The following is a 15,499-nucleotide window of genomic DNA, read 5'->3' as shown; positions in this document are numbered from 1 at the left end:
CTGGTGCTATGTATCATAATACAAAGGAGTATGTAAGGATTCTTGCCTAATAATTGATTACTATTAAAAAAATGTACACAAAAGGACAAAATAGCCTATATAGTATTGGTAATAGTGCAAACAGAGGTCAAAATGAGTCTCAACTAAAAAATCTAATGATACCAAGTTCTAAAAGGATTGTTTGTAGTATCTATTGACTTGTGAATGATCATCAAACCTTGTGCTATCAGAGAAAATTAAGTAAAGGGTATTGATGACTCTACCTAAGAGGTCAAAGCCCAAATATCCCATACAAGCGGTAGCAACCTAGAACATCAGCTAAGATACCAAATTTGAGGTAGAAAATAAGTTTTCATGCCCACAAATCAAGCCAAATAGTTTAATATAAATGAAGGAGTGGGAGAGCAAAACACAAGGTGTAATAACTTTGAGATAGAAAAGAGTAGCAATTCAAACTTATAGTAAACGAAAACACAACAAAGAATATATATGAATCTAAAGATCTAAATGACTCATACCATGTGAGAATGTACAACATAATTTGTAAACAAGAAAATACAATGTGCAACATTCATATAATAAACAATGAGAAAGAAGAAACCATACAACAACTAAGCATAAATGGGAATAGAATCTATAAATGAAAGTATAAGAAGAACAATACAATACCACTAATCACATCATATGACTAGTAAATACTCCACACACATATTTGTTTCCTTAGGCTGATCTATTGCATTACTCGAATTGATTTTGTGGCCTAGGCAAAGCTTTAGTGGTTTCCCCTTTTATTTTAGCATTATCAATAGTTAATGTGAGTTTTTAAAAGTAGTCAATCCTTACTCTTTTGTTTGCTACTTGTAGGTGGTTGGGTGGGTTTCTTGAAGGTGAGCATTTTTCACCCAACTCTCCTTTGCTGAAGGAAGAGATCAATCTAGCTCTAGGGAGGTTCAGTTGGATGTGCTCCTCTACAATCAATTTGGCACTCGATCTTGAATTTGAATAGTTGATCTCACATAATTTCACATATAACATTTCTTTATTAGGAATAATATAAAAGATCATTTGAATAGTTGATCTAGAATTTTCAATCTAGCATCTTTATGGGAGCTCTTGCTCAACCTCCAAGACCCATGGACTACTTATTGTTTCAAGCATTTCAAGCCAAGTGTAATGGCTACCTCTCACATAGTCATGCATACTTTCGCACCTACAAGTGTAGTGAGCTTACCTTCATGCCCAATTGAGTTGCTTCCTCCCACAAGCTCTCTGATAGCTCCATGATTGAAGGTGCAAGCTCAATCCTCAAGCTCCAAGCTCCATTATCATTTGTAGAAGAAGAAGAAGAAGAAGAAGAAGAAGAAGAAGAAGAAGAAGAAGAAGAAGAAGATGATGATGATGATGATGGAGAGATTCTCCACCATAATCTCTCACCCTCACCACACACTCACTCTCTCACACTCCCTTTCTCAAGCACAAGCACAAGCAAGAAGAAGAAGAAGAAGAAGAAGAGAGCTAGTTTTGGCCACACACAAGAATGAGCTTCTTCATTCACTTTTTGCCTTTTATACATGCCTTACCTCCTCCTTGGGTGGCCATCCCTTTTCTACATGACCATATCCCTTCCTATTTACACCCTTTTCTACATGACCATATCCCTTCCTATTTACATTGTTCTTTCACCCATATCCATCTACACTTACAAATTTCATAGGAGGGAGCCTGAGACTCTTTTACAAGGATTTAGGGTGCACTTTTGTATTTAAGAGATGTGCATTTCCCCTTTTGCACTCACCCTAGACTTTTAAATTTGCTCCTTGCACTTTTGGCCTTTTCCTCTTATTTTTCATTGGGACACATTTTTTCACTTTGTGGTATGTCTTTTTGATTGTCTTTCACTTTCTTTGCACTGGGGTAAATATTATCCCCCTCCTAGTCAAGTGCCAATCCCATGGCACTTGTTGCTGAGATCTTAGGTGGTTCAAGGTTTGCCATGTGGATCAATGATGGGACTTTGGGGAGATTGGACGTAGATATGAAGCATAACAAAATGGATGAGAGGTTGTGAGACCAACGATAGATTGAGTGGGTGATGGGGGACCTCTAAGGTTGGTGGTTGATTCAAGGTTGTTGAATGTACCTAAAAAGGAAAAGGAAGTGGTGTGTGTCTACCTCATTGTGTAGTGCATGGTGTCCATGCTAGTGAAACTAGGAGTTGGAACCTCAAACAAGCTCATGGTATTATCCCACATTTGATGACTGAGTTTATGTATAAGGCGAGATATTGTGGGTGGAACTTAGGGAGACAGCTAGGCGAGTGTAAAATCCCTAGGTGTGTCCTACCCTTGATAAGCCTTGAGTGTGAAGTGGGGAAAGGGGTTAGGGATATAATTGTCCCTGGGTGTAGTGTTTGTGGCACTTTGATGGTATGTGCAAATTTTATTTCTTCATTTTTTAATGCTTCAATTTTATCATTTCTTTTTCTTTTTTTCTTTTTCTCTTCTCATTTTTTAAAAAAATATTTAATACATTAGGAGGAAGCACGATAGACATCATCCCAATGCTCTTTAGGAGCTAGATTGTGGGGAGACCTAAGAGACTTGATAATGAAGGGTGTGCTGCTTTGCAAGTAGCCTTTTATGTAACTCTGCAAGTACATTTAGGGGTGTCATTGATAGAAAGGGGTGGTTGCACTTTGGTGAAGCGGTTATCATTTATATGTTCAAGGATGGCCATACAAAAGAAAGGCAAGAGCGCGGCCCTCATCATGAGATGGGCCATTGCATAGCTATCAATTCCTATATTGAGATTAAAAAAGGGTGGTAGCAACTAAGCCTCCTCCATCATGGGCTTTTCCTTAAGCAAAATCCTAAGTGCCCCAAGATAAGTACAAGTAGTAATAAAGGGTGGGGTCGAGGCAGGGTGAAAACTCATCAAGGAAGTGCATGACGGATGGGTGGATGTTTGAATCAATAAAGATTAGGCACTCCTTTAGAATTCCTGCATTCACATTTGTAGATCTTTGGGAAATCATACCTACCATACACATTCGGGTTATAATCCACCTCTATTCTCTATGGATATGGCATGTAGATGGGATCATTGTGCTCCTCTAGTATGCTCTTGTAGAAGGCCATCCAAGCATCAAGGTTGGAGTCCTAGACACATCACCATCAATTTGGTTGAGCTTCTATCCATCGTTGATGGTCTTTAGAATCTCCCAAACCTTGACTTGCAAATAGTTTGTGTTGAGATGGCAAGCTCAACACGTGCGGACATTGATGATGGACCGCTTGGCTAGATGGGTCCGCATGTCTACACTTAGCACATTGGTGGTCATTATGATACTCACATAGCCACTGACTTATCATTTATTATATTTAGTTTGTTACACCTACCTACAGCTGGCAAAGTCATAGCGCCAATCGATTAGTGTAGTTGGTCATGCACTGTTTGACTTAGTAGGCCACTTTCCTTTATGTTGTATCTTATCTATACTTTGTGTACATTGAATAGTGTGTGGAAGAAGAAGAAGAAACCAGCAAGAAAACGTTTTGGCCTCCATCTCTCTTCTTATGTTCTTGAGTGAGCTTCCTCTTGTGTATACAGTGTGTGTTTGGTGCAATAGCTCCTCAAGCAAGTCTCCCCACCACGCAATTCTTGACATGATATCAGAGCCGCGCCACTAAGAGAGGCTGATTTCGAAGCCTGAAGTGAAGGAGAAGAAGCAAGGTTCGAGCAAGCAAGCAACGAGTAAGAATCTCTCCCATTCTTCCACTCTCTCTCTTGGATAGTGCTTGTGGAGGCACCGGAAGCAGGTCGAGCAAAAATCTCAGATTGCTGTGAGATTTGGTGTGCAAGTAGATCACTGTATATTATGCAGAAAAGCCCCTTTGGACATATCTACAGTTATTTTGGGCGTCTGAGGCCGTTTCAGGCCCTGTTTTAGAGTCGCAAGGTTGCGGACAACAATTTCAGGGTACACTGTGATTTCGACTATATTGACCAAAAGTGGGTGCGCAGGTTACAGATTGCGCTGTTTGTGATAATGGCAGAGAAAAGTGGAAATCCCATTATTGAGAAGCTCGACAAGAACAACTACCCTTCATGGAAGTTCCGTGTGATGAACTTCCTCATAGGAAAGGGCCTTCATGAATTTGTTTCAGGTGAAGAAAAGGAGCCAGAGCTGGGTATCCCTCTGACTGCAGATGAGTTAAAAGCATGGAAAGAGTGGAATGTGAAAGACACAAAGGTGATGTATTGGCTATCTATAGTTATTGATAATAATATGCTGGGACATATCAGGAATGCAGAAACTTCACATGCAGCTTAGAAAATTTTTGAGAGCATGTTTTTAGTAAATACAAAGGCACGAAAGATTCAACTCAAGCAAGAGTTGAATGCCTTGAAGAAAGGGAAAATGTCTGTCAATGAGTATGTGTTGAAGGTGAGGAGCATTGCAGATGCTTTAGCAGCGATTGATGCAATGCCAGATGATGATGATTTGGTTTCATCCACTCTGAGTGGCCTTAACAATGAGAAGGCATGGAAATCATTTGTTACTTTAGTATATGTACGGAAGCCATTTCCAGATTTTGATGAGCTGATCTCTCTCATGATTACTGAAGAGATCAATATGCAGGGTGGTTCGTCTGAAAGAAATGGTGAACAGGTCCAAGCATTTTACTCAAGTTCAGGAAGGGGATGTGGTAGATCCTCTTCGAGAGGCCGTGGTATAGGACGTGCTAGCGATAACCAGCAAAATAGGTTCAATCAACAATTTGGTGAAATGCAGGTTTCTGGAGGTAGAGGAAACTTTAGAGGCAGGAGGAGCTCTAGAGGAAGAGGTGAATGGCAGAATAGAAGTTCTGGAAATTCTGCTATTGTTTGCCATTATTGTGGCAAAACATGCCATATTGCAGCCCATTGCTATGCAAAGAAGGATGATATTCGTAGTGGTAAATTGCAGCAAGGAAATTATGCATCGTCTTCACGACAGAATGAAGAAAAAAATGAGCGTTTGTTTGTTATGCAGCATATGATGAATGCAGTTACAGGAAAGGGGACACATGATGATGTACGGTATGTCGATTCAGGTGCATCTAATCATATGACCAGTCGTGTTGAATGGTTTAGAGAGATGCATGACTTACAAAATCCAGGTTATGTGCAGACGGGTGATGATTCATGCCACCCAATTTCACACATTGGAAAGGTTCCCTTGTCCTTGTATGATGGCCAGACAAAGAGTCTGAGAGATGTATTACATATGCCATCAATTACAAAGAATCTATTTTTTGTTGTCCAAATGGTAGAGCAGGTGTTGTAGGTCCAATTCAATGCAAAAGGTTGTTTTGTAGAAGACTTTAATGATAAGTGCAGGTTGGTCGCAAAAGAAAGTAGAGTTGGCCCAATGTTCACTTTAGATATTAGAATTCCTGCAATGGATGCAGCTATGTATGCTAAAGGAAAATGAGAAATTGCACATATTGAAATATGGCATAAACGTATTGGATATGCAAATGTGCAAAGGCTGAAATTAATGCAGTCCAGAGGATTGGTTACAGGGTTGCCTTCTTTTAGAGTTGTAGAATTGCATAAATTCTGTGAAGCATGCCAGTTTGGTAAGCAAAAAAGACAACCCTTCTCACATGATAGAGAAGTGAGTAGAAAAATACTTGATGTAGTGCATAAAGATGTTTGGGGGCCTACACAAAATGTATCTCTTGGTGGCAGCAAATACTTTGTCAAATTTATTGATGATTGTTCAAGGAAGTTGTGGGTATACTTCATGAAGGAAAAAAGTGATGTGTTTGAGCACTTCAAATCTTTTAAGGCAGCTGTTGAAATGAAAACATGCTTAAAAGTAAAGTGCTTGAGATCAGATGGAGGGGGAGAGTACCACTCTAATGAGTTCAATGGCTTCTTGAGGACTCATGGGATAAAGAGGCAATTTACTTGCAGGTATACCCCACAGCAAAATGGTGTTGCAGAAAGAAAAAACAGGCATATTGCAGAAGTTGCACGTGCATTAATGGTTGAAAATAATATGCCCAAACATTTTTTGTCTAAGGCTATCCATACTGCTGTTTACATTATGAACAGAACTCCCACAGCTGCAATTCATGGGATGACTCCTGAAGAATGCTTTACTGGTAAGAAGCCTGATGTATCGCACTTGAAGGTATTTGGTTGTGTTGCATATGTTCATGTGCCAGATGAGCTACAGAAGAAGCTTGTTCCAAAGGCAGAAAAATGTGTTTTTATTGGATACTCTTTAGAGCAGAAAGGGTATCACTGTTATAACCTTGTCCCATGTGAGTTCAGAGTGAGCAGGGATATTATCTTTGATGAGATGGGAAGTTGGTATACACCTGCTGGTGATGTTTTGGATGATGATAATGATCAGGACAGGTATGTGCAGAAAGATAAACAAGAATCACGGAGTCTTAGTGGACCAAAAACATCATCTGGTACTACACCTACAGTGAGCCCTTGGTCTGGGAGACTAAGGAGTAGCCCCACACCTTCAAGTGGATCTATAAGTGTTGCAAGGAAGGACAAAGGAAAGAAGAAAGTGTTGGATAGTAATGATGCATCTACCAGTCCTTTGGGATTTGATGGAGATTCTAGGGGTTCAGAGAGTTTGGATGATGAGCTTGTCATTCCTTCAGTAGTCAGGATGCCAGGTGTACAGAGAGCTCATAGTAATGTAAAGGCTCCATTGAGTGATCCGGTGGTACGCAAATCTAGCAGGGTCAGATATCTTGTTAAAATATTTGGTTTTGAAGGTTATGCAGCTCACCATTATGCTTATATGGTGAAACTAGTTGAGGATGTTGAGCCCACTTATTTTGAGGATGTTGTTGGCCATGCTCATTGGGATACAGCAATGGATGAGGAGATGGTTGCATTAGAAGCTAATAAGACTTGGGATTTAGAACCCTTACCTAAGGGTAAGAAAGCTATTGGCTGTAAGTGGGTTTACAAAGTCAAGCATAATGCAGGTAGTTCAATTAGCAGGTATAAGGCTAAGCTAGTTGCAAAAGGCTATGCTCAAACATATGGCATAGATTATGAAGAGACATTCAGTCCAGTTGCTAGGATGGCAACTATTAGGTGCGTGATTGCCTTGGCAGCAGCCAAAGGTTGGAGTTTGCAGCAAAGGGATGTTAAGAATGAATTCTTGCATGGTGAATTGCAAGAAGAAGTGTATATGGAGCAACTAGCAGGTTATGAGGATTTAGAGCATCCCACATATGTGTGTAGGTTAAAGAAGGCACTCTATGGGCTCAAGCAAGCACCTAGAGCATGGTCTGACAAGATTGGAGAGTATCTTGTCAATATTGGATTTTGTATTTCTGATGCTGATCACTCACTTTATGTGAGAAAGGGAGATGCAGGTTTAGTCATCATAGTCATCTATGTGGATGACTTAATTATTACAGGTGACAGTGACAACGGGATTGTTGAAGTTAAGGACTTCTTGAAGAAGAAGTTTGAGATAAAAGATTTGGGTGAGCTGAGATACTTTCTTGGTATTGAGGTGATCAGATGTGATGATGGTATATGGCTATCCCAAAGGCAGTATGGCTTGGATATGTTATCCACGTATGGTATGATAGCATGTAAGCCTCTTTCAGTACCATTGGAGCAAAATGTGAAGTTGAGTGCTGATGTTGGAGATGAGATAGAAGACTCTACTATATTCATGAGGATAGTAGGGAGTTTGATTTACATGACTATCACAAGGCCAAACTTGAGCTATGATGTTGGCCTTGTCAGTCAGTTTATGCAGATGCCTAGAAAGCCTCATTTGGATGCAGTTAGAAGTATATTGAGGTATGTGAAGTCCACTTTACATTATGGACTTTTTATGAGGTAGGTAAGGATGTATAGGTCTTTGGATACACAGATGCAGATTGGGTTGGTAGCATGTCGGAAAGAAGATCTACAAGTGGATTCATGTTTTCCCTTGGTAGTGCAGTAGTTACATGGAGCAGCAAAAAGCAACCTACAGTTGCTTTATCGAGTACAGAGGCTGAGTATAGAGGTGCTGCTATGGCAGCATGTGAGGTGGTATGGCTGCAAAAGTTATTAGGTGATTTGGACGTGCAGGGAGATGGTCCAATTGTCATTCATTGTGACAACATGAGCAGCATACAACTAGCTAGGAATCCAGTGTTCCATGCTAGGACAAAACACATTGATGTGCACTATCACTTTGTGAGAGAGAAGGTACTTGCAGGAGAGATTGGCATGATATATGTTAGCACACATGATCCGATAGCTGAAATTTTCACAAAAGCATTGGGTGCAGAGAAGCTTCAAAAGTTTCGAAGCTTACTTGGAGTTGCAGAGATAGAGTTGAGCTTGAAGGGGAGTGTTGAGATGGCAAGCTCAACACGTGCAGACATTAATGATGGACCGCCTGGCTAGATGGGTCCGCACGTCTACACTTAGCATGTTGGTGGTCATTATGATACTCACATGGCCACTGACTTATCACTTATTATATTTAGCTTGTTACACCTACCTACAGCTGGCAAAGTCATAGCGCCGCCAGTCGATTAGTGTAGTCGGTTATGCACTGTTTGACTTAGTAGGCCACTTTCCTTTATGTTGTATCTTATCGATACTTTGTGTACATTGTATAGTGTGTGGAAGAAGAAGAAGAAACCAGCAAGAAAACGTTTTGGAATCCATCTCTCTTCTTGTATTCTTGAGTGAGCTTCCTCTTGTGTATATAGTGTGTGTTTGGTGCAGCAGCTCAAGTAAGTCTCCCCACCACGTGATTTTTGACAGTTTGTAGGCTCTCTCTGCCACCTTGTAGGATGTCTTGCTCTTTCCTCTATCCATCTGTTTCCTAGTCGTTGGGCGAGCCTAATCACCTGCTTCACCACTCTTAGAGATAAGACCCTATCTAAGGAGCAAGGATAATGGAAGGAGAATCCAAAAGGGTAGTGTTTTCTCTCCCACTACTCTTAGACATCTAGTTTTTGGGCCCAATTTACAAGATATCATTCTTCTCTTTGTGGGATCTGGACCTCAGGAACTTATTGTGGCTTTGCTTGGAGTCTCCTTTGTGCCAGCTCCACTTGTTTTCTTTGCTTACGCTTCCTTTCCACAACTCTCTCAAGGGTGGCTTCCTCACCTTTCTCTTTTGTTTGTGCTTGCATCTACTGTGGTGGGCTTGACTTATGTGTCTACTCTTCTTCATATTAGCCTCACTCAAGCCCTTCTTCTCTTGGTGGTTCTATATGGGCTACAGTGGATGGTTGATCTTGTTGTTCCGGCTCATCCTAATTCCTTAGCTCCTTTATCGAGAGCCTAGCCTACCTCAGGTATTATCGTTGTTGCTCCATGCTTAGGCTAGTGCTCTCTTTTGGTGCCTTTTCATAGAGACTATATCTCAAGGCTCTTCTTGTAATTTCCACCTTCCTTCTTAGTCCTTCTACTATATCCTCACCCTCGACTTGGGTCACATGCAGCAACATATTCTAGAAGGATTGCTGCTAGATTTCCATGCCTACCTCCACTACTTTTGCCCTTGCCAGTGCCATGATTCATTCATTTTTCACTAGGGCAAGGTGTTTAGGAAGGTTCGTGAGTCTTCTAGCGGATTTTTCCTCCCAAGCCCTGGCCTTCTCCTCTATTTGTTCTACACCCCAACTATGGCATCAAGACAATATCATTACCATCTGTTCCTACTCATTCCAGATCTCGAGCATCTTCTCTTTATGTTATATGAGGTAGTTCAGTTACTCTTCCAATCGTTCTTGCTCTAGGAGGGTTGCATGGAGTTGGTTTTCCACCTCTACCAACCTTTTGGCTAACACCTCATCTTTCTGTGCCTTGGCCTTGTGTACTTCTTTAAGAAGACGTTCCTTTTGTTGTTTCTCCTTACCAAACTTTGCATAGGCTTGGATCCTTACTCTTTCTAGCTCCTCAATGAGCTCATCTCCGATTTTCCTCAATTGATCAAGGTACTCTTTTATGTCCTTATTTTGTGCTGTAAGAGGACTGAGAAACCCATCTCCAACCTTATCACTCCCCTGCCTATGCATCTTGGGGCTCTTTTGTGCTCTCTTCTTCCTTCTTTGCTTCCAACTCCTTCCTTAGGTCGCTTATTTGCCAATGCTGGGTGGGTATTTGCTTCTTCTTCTCTAGCTAGTAAGCTAAGAATGCATCTCTTTCCATTTCCAACTCCGCCATTATTGCCTTCCTCTCTTCTATCACCTTTTCTAGTTGGCCTAGTAGCTTTTGGATGTATTCATCATACTATGCCAATCTTGGTATGACTGAGGGTATAGACATAGTTGAGGCTTCTACTTTGGCCTTCTTTGGGTCTTTTCTTGACTCTACATCTACAATAGCAAGCCTCTTTGTCCTTGGCATTAGGGCTCCTCCACTTGGTGCAGGGCTAAGCTACTACACCAAGCTTAGTAAGTACTACATCCATGCCACCACATTGCTTTGGTTCACCATTGCCTTAGAGGTTTTTCATGTGGTGGTAGTAGTGGTAACCATGATGGGCAGTGGTGGGTCTAATGGAGCCTTTCCCTTGCCTACCACTGTAGGTCCTTGAGCTACTTTTGTTGCTACTTGTGCCGATGCATCTTCTAGGCTCATCCTTCCCAATTCTTCCGATCAGGAGGTTTGATCCATTAACAATCTGAGGGCAAGAGCCATCTGCTCATCATCTTCTCTCTTTAGTCATTCTTCCTCCTCTTGTTGCTACTTTCTTCGTTCTTCTTCCAACCTTCTAGACTCTTAATCTATCTTTCGTAGGCGTTCCTCCTCTAGCCCATCGTCAATTAGGTTTGGTTAAGAGATCTTTGAGGGATTTAAAGTTTGCTGACAGGTTGCTAGATCAGGTGTTCTAAGATCTCATGGAGCTCTCATTTGTTGTTCGACACTTGGAATATGACCAAGTTGGGTCCTCTCTGCACATTCCTAGCCATCACGCGGATTGCCCACCACTGAAGAGCTCTTCTCGGGTCTTGCCAATTGCTTTAATAGCTTGCTCGTATTCCTCGTTGTCCGAGAATAGTAGGTCGATTGTAGCAAGGACATGCATCCAATCTCGCTCATCCTCAAGGCAAGGGATATACTTAGTCAATGGCACGTAAGATTTTCTATCCTAGCTGTCGCCCTTCAGTATAATGGAGATGGCATTTAGGTGTACCGGTGTGTAGGTGTCCATTTCTACTCTTACTGCTTCCATTCAATTAGGAAGATTAGACCATTGCCCCAGTCTTCTATGACTCTTGCATTGTGCATCTAGGGTTTGCCTAGCAAGATATCATAGCCCATCCCCTTCATGACTATTTGTGTTTCTACATTGTGTTCATGCAAGTCAGCAGCACCTTGCCCCATTGGTCCTTCAACCCACTGTTTCAGCTCTTGCCACAGTGGCAGATGCTGCCTAAGAAAATCTCCTAAGCTTAGCATCATAGGGGTGGTTATCACAATGAGGTGAGGAGATTGCTAGCTGCTTGCCACTCTCCTATCTCTGCACTTCCTAGCCTATGGCCTTGGTTGATTCACTAGCCTGTAGCATTTAGGCTTTGTTTATGTGGCGCTACTTGTGGTGCAATCACATCTCTTGATTTTGGTCATGGAGGTGACACCGGCGTGCTTATGCTTAAGAGATCATCTATCTCATCCTCCACTATGGGTTTGGCATCTTTTAGGTCTTCCTAAGCTTCTTTTACCCACTCCTTCACCTTTTCGATAGCTTTGAGTTGGAGCTTTGGGTTGGGGTACTCCTTTGACCTTTGCACTTCCCTTTTCAGCCGTCCTTGGGGCTAACGTTTGTGCTTCTGCGTCCGTCACTTTCTTTCCCACAGACAGCGTTGTGGCACTCTCCCTTTTCAGCGTGACCTTTGCATCCAATTTATTTCTCCTTCTCCTACAGCTTCTCTTTCCGATTGAGGTTGCGTCTAAGTTGCTAGGCCTTGGCAATGATATGCTAACCTGCTTTGTCTATGCACGGGTCATGACATGCAATGGGATAGGCATGGCCATCAAGTGTCTCGACGCCAAACAATCCCAACGGGACTGAGGGCTCATTTGCCAAGTTAGAGGAGGGCTTTTGTCTAGGGCAATCAACAAAGAGGTATGTGATTCCACATTCAACGCATCTCTGATTAGCCTTGTCTCAATTTGCTTGCTCCCATTCAGGGCAGCACGAAGAGATATGTCCTGGGTGATCGTAGGTCTAGCTCTTGGGTCTGCACTCCTAAGCCTCTACCTCTCCCTCTACCTAACGCCATCACTAGTATTGGTCAGTAGTCCATAAGGACTGCATTGCCCTCTTCATCATATGAGATGTAAGGGTGTACGTAAGGCTCTTCATCATTTGGATCCTCCACATAGTGGACTAGGGTGTCACTTGGTGGATGGGTCATGTAGGGTCTAGTTGGTCTAGGTATGCCCGTAGGGTTTATCTCCATCCTAGGAATGGCTAACTTGGCATCATTGGGTGTCGAAAGAGCCAGTGGGGCTCCCCTTTTGAAGAATTTTGGCAGCCTATTTGCTAAGTATGGTGGATTATATGGTTGTAAGTACAATAGTCTCCTTGGCAATCTACAATGCATGGCGTTGTGGCCCAAACCTACCACAATTAGCACAAGATCAGGACCAAGGGTCTTGACACTCAACTGGCATGTGGTTTCTTCCACAATGCACGCATTGGACATGGGGGTGCATTGGTCGTCTCATCATCTCTTGTAGTCTAGCTAGCTCCATCTTCATCTCTACTAGCTCATGGCTTGAGTCAGTGCCCTTGCCTTTATCCTGAGTACTTGGGCTTGACCTTTTGCTTGTCCTCGAAACTCACTCGAAATTCCTAGAGGCCGTCTCTTCTCAATTTGCAAGCTCCTAAAGTTTCTCTCCTTGAGCTAGTCATCCAATCTAATGGCCTCTTCAAAGACCCTCGTCAGTGTGTCTCATTGTAAGCTTGAGTTGTCGGCCAAGGCCTTGTAGAGCTCTTCGCTTCGTATTCCATTAATGAATACTATGGACACTCTTCTCTCGGTCGATCGCTCACTAGTTGGGATTCTCTTGAAGAGACTCCTCACGTGGGTCATGTAATCTTGGGTATCTTCCTTATCCCTCTTATTGACATTCATCAGCCACACTAGCAGGTTTTCAAAGTACCCATCCTCTGGGAATCTCTTAATGAAGAGACTCTTGAGGTTGTTAAAGTCAATTTTCTTAGCAATGTCTAGACTCGTGTAGCAATTCATATTCTTATCTCCTAGGCACAAACCAAAATCTTGCGAGCACAAAGTAAGATCGATGAGGCCATTGGCATCGCAGACTTGCTCAAACTGCTCTACAAAGCTATATGGGTCATTGTTTGGCCGGTACTTGTTTAGCTACTTTGTGACTATCGGGATTTTAGGCAGGCTCTTGGAGCCCTAAGTGACCCCTAATCTTGCAAGCAATGAGGTTGCCATCACAGTGGCACTTCGCTTGGCAAAGGCATTGTCTAACAGTCGCTTCATGAGAAGCTCACTCATAGCGTAAGATCTCTCTCTAACTCTCTTTCCCCCTCTACATCAGGACCTGTCCTATTTCTGCTTGCTAGGGCTAACACTCGCTGGATCTCTCACATTTCTATGCTCTATTGCAAGTTATGGCTTGTTGCTCCCGATTATAGTTTATAATATCATGAAAACTTTTCTCACCAGTCTTCTCTCCTCTTCTAGGTCCGCTATGTACCATGGTGTTCTATTGGGGTCTGTAAATCATAAAATTGGTGACTAGGTGCTAAATTTCTATTTGAAAGCCACCTAGGTCGAGCCCTTCATCTCGTCCATGGTGGTTTATGCTTTGCTCTGCCATGTTTGTGGTCTCATACTCCACTAGGTTGTTGGTAAGATTAATCAGGTCGCGGATTGATCCACTTCTCCAATGGAATATGTCCTTGTTGTGCATGGCTCCCTTGTTGTGTTTTTAGCTGGTTCCTACGCATGGGGTTTCAATCACCTAGCTATGCCTCAAACTCTTGTCCTACTGATGGGTTCCTTCATTGTTGGGGCTTCTCTCGCTCAACCGCCAAGACCCATGGATCGCTTATTCCTTCAAGCATTTCAAGCAAGCACTAATGGCTACCTCTCACATAGCTGACGTGCTATCCCTCTCTATGAGCATAGTGAGCTTACCTTGATGTCTGATTGAGTTGCTTCCTCTCTCAAGCACTCTGATAGCTTCATGATTTGTGATGCAAGCTCAAGCATCCTCAATCCTCTTTCTCCAAGCTCCATCCTCCATAGCCACACATGAGACAAGAGAAGAGAAGAAGAAGAGAGGAGATGGTGGAAGGCTTCATCTCCAAGATCCCTCACCCTCACACACTCACTCCCACACTCACTCACACTCCCTCCCTCAAGCACTCACAAGTAAGCAAGCAAGAGAAGAGAAGGAGAGAAGAAGAAGAGTCAACTTTTCCACACACCAAAGAATGAACTCTCGTTCACTTTTTGAACTTTATATACATGCCCTGAAATCCCATGGACCCCCATCCCCTTTTTTACATGACTGACCATTGTGGAAATGTCATTTTTTCCATTCCCTTCTACTTGGTTTATTTCTTTATTTTATGCCCATCTACCCTTTTACAATTTGCACAGGAGGGATCCTGGCGCTCTTTTAAAAAAGTTTTAGGGGTGCCTTGTATTTAAAATGTGCTTTTACCTTTGACTTAGTTTTTTAGGCCGCCCTTGCGCTTTTAGTCGTTCTCCTTCCTGCCTCTTTCATTGTGTCTGATTTCCTCTTGGCCACTTCTTTTAGGTCCTGACTTATGCTTTTTCCACTTTTTCCCGCTTTCTTCTTGTGCTAAGGTTAACATTAACCCCCTCCTAGTTTAGTGCTAGTCCCATGGCACTGATGTGTAGTAGTTGAAAGGTGGAATGGGTGTAGCCAGATGGCTTCTTTGAGTGTGTATACAAGCCCTTGTGGGGGATGGTGTTGGATGGTCCGGCCCTTAAAATTGAAGATGTAGTTGGGGTGGGTCCTTTTCTGTTGCTAGCATTGAGGGGATTTGTCCTTTGAAATTGAATACCATGTTGAACAAATCTCTGCGTGGAGAGAGGCTGATAGGCAAATCCATCTTTAAAATTGAATATCATGTTAGACAGATCCTTGTGAGAAGAGAGGCTATTAGGCAGATCCATTCTTAAAATTGAATATCGTGTTGGACAAATCCCTTTCTTGGTTATCCACAGTTGCCTTCTCTTGCACTATTGCAAATGAGCTTCTTCATTCACGTTTTGAATGGGGTTGTTGCGGTCTGCCCCTGCTTTGTTGCTCTCGCAAGGTGACATTTTTGCCTACGATGGGAAGTGCATTGCATGGATGATGGGACCTCCGGAGCTGGTGGTTGGGGTCTTTGTTTATACCTAAAAGAAATGAAGGTGCACTACTTGGGGGTATGCTCAGTTTGTTGTGCGGTGCATTGTGCTCATGCTAGTTGGGTGTTGTCCCTCAC

This window comes from Lygodium microphyllum, chromosome 7 (genome assembly GCF_053477565.2).
Source record: "Lygodium microphyllum isolate KBCC chromosome 7, Lygodium_microphyllum_v1.1.10, whole genome shotgun sequence".
Classification (NCBI taxonomy): domain Eukaryota; kingdom Viridiplantae; phylum Streptophyta; class Polypodiopsida; order Schizaeales; family Lygodiaceae; genus Lygodium; species Lygodium microphyllum.
The sequence above is the reverse complement of the archived record's forward strand: the minus strand, read 5'-3'. Positions refer to the sequence as shown.